This window comes from Mirounga angustirostris, unplaced genomic scaffold (genome assembly GCF_029215605.1).
Source record: "Mirounga angustirostris isolate CCGP_5_RB_7025 unplaced genomic scaffold, mMirAng1.0.hap1 SCAF_3, whole genome shotgun sequence".
Taxonomy (NCBI): Eukaryota; Metazoa; Chordata; class Mammalia; order Carnivora; family Phocidae; genus Mirounga; species Mirounga angustirostris.
This window is the reverse complement of record NW_026991711.1, coordinates 13,880,942-13,882,720: the sequence shown is the minus strand read 5'-3', so window position 1 is coordinate 13,882,720 and position 1,779 is coordinate 13,880,942. Positions and strand designations below refer to the sequence as shown.

Sequence of the window (1,779 nt, the reverse complement as noted above, 5' to 3'; positions counted from 1 at the left end):
GGCGGGGCTAGGAGCCCGCGAAGCTCCAGGCGGGGGCAGGAAGCCTCCCCTGCTGAGAAGCAAACTTGCAGAGCAATTATGACCAAAGAGCAACTCCAGGGAAGCCTTCTTATCATCTGTGCACCTTGTGGCTTCAGCTACTTGCACTTTGAAGGCTGAGTTCTTGAGCGCGGTTGCTTCCTGACATTGTCACCTGAAGGGGACATTGACAGCAGGCACGACAGTCCTGTGCACTTATGAGGCCTTGAGCAGGGTCAGCTATATCATTTGCAGGGTCCGTTACAGAATGAAAATGTGGGGCTTCTTGTCTAAAAAGGAGAGTGCTCACTTAGGCAGCACATACACATACTAACATTGGGACGATACAGAGAAGATCAGCACGGCCCCTGCGCCACAAGATGATGCACAAATTTGTGAGGTGTTCCATAAAAAAATAAAAGGAGAAAAAAATGCCTTTAAAGCTATTAAAATATAAAGTTTGTCCTTTCTTCTGAGGTCTCCTTTTGACTTATCATTGTATTGGGGCTTTTTTATTTGCTATTTAAGGTCATTCTAAATCAAGAAAAATCAACATTTTAAATGATTAGCATGAAATTTGCCATTCATCTTTATGTGGTGCAATACCAGTGTTAAATGCAAATAGGGGAGCATTCAACTCATATATAGCACCCTCGGAATGACACAAGCCATATTTCGAAGCTCATACGTGTACTGCACAAAACGAACTCAGCTTTTCATAGCACACATTCCACCAACTCTATTTTCAGTTTACTGAAGAGTAGGGAAAGGCTGAAAGGAAAAGAAACCATCGCCTTATCTTTTCCTTTCTTTCTGTGTCATCGTTTTCAGTATCATTGGCCGATTCAAGAAAGTAACACAAGTAAAAAAAATGGGGTGATGGGGCTCCTTGCTCGTTAGTGTTCATTAGACAGCCATTGTCTTCCTCTGGGCCTGAAGCAAGTTCTTGTTTAAACAGAAAGCCTGGCCTAGAGGGGTTGTCAATGACCCCTCTTACCCAGTCACAGACCCAACATGCTGCACTTGCTTGGAGTCACTGAACTGCCACGCCTCATGGGTCCCCCGGAGTGCTTGGCTGTTTGTAAATGCCATTTGTAAATCAGGCCGCAAGGAACGGCATTCACTCGCATATGGCGTGGAACTTCTCTGTTCACACACATGCTCCATTGTCCCATCCTATTTCCCTTATAAAACACAAGCTCAAAGAGAGCATTCTTAAGAATTTCAAGATAGCAACCACAAGGGACCCTTTGGAGCATGGGCTCGGGGCTACTGCCTAGGCTGCACATCCCCGAAGTCAGCCCTGGCCTTGAATTAGGACATGACTTGTTTAACCGACTCGGGTTCAACCGTGGAAAAGTTATTAAAGTCAAGAATATTTTCAGAAGCCTCAATTAGGAAGAGACATTTAAGTTGCTGTTTCTTATGTGTGTAGACCACCAGAGATATCAAAATCTGGGTATCTTTGAATGAGTTGTACCACCTCTGGTTCCCCGTTCTATGCCACAAAATAATTTTATAAACTGTGAAGGAGATGGATTACCTCTGGCTTCTGGTGGATCTTCAATCTCTGAATGGTTACAGACACATAAGCTCCTCTTCTTCTTGAGGCTTCAGGTTGCAGAGCCACCCCCTCTTATTCATTCTGGGTCATTCCTTCTCAGGGCCTTGACTGATGATGTCTTTTGGACATGGCATGTGTGATGTATTAAAGGCTTTGATTCTGGGTGGACTTTATCTGCAGCGCCTGACCCTCCATCC

The 1,779-nt window shown here is 44.7% G+C and overlaps 1 non-coding gene across 1 annotated transcript; it reads left to right on the top strand.

Annotated features, from left to right (window-relative positions):
* The first annotated feature begins 328 nt into the window (after window positions 1–328).
* On the top strand, window positions 329–433 carry LOC123840043 (U6 spliceosomal RNA). Its single transcript, XR_006789866.1, has one exon. It is a non-coding gene; the product is annotated as a U6 spliceosomal RNA (small nuclear RNA).
* Window positions 434–1,779: the final 1,346 nt, after the last annotated feature.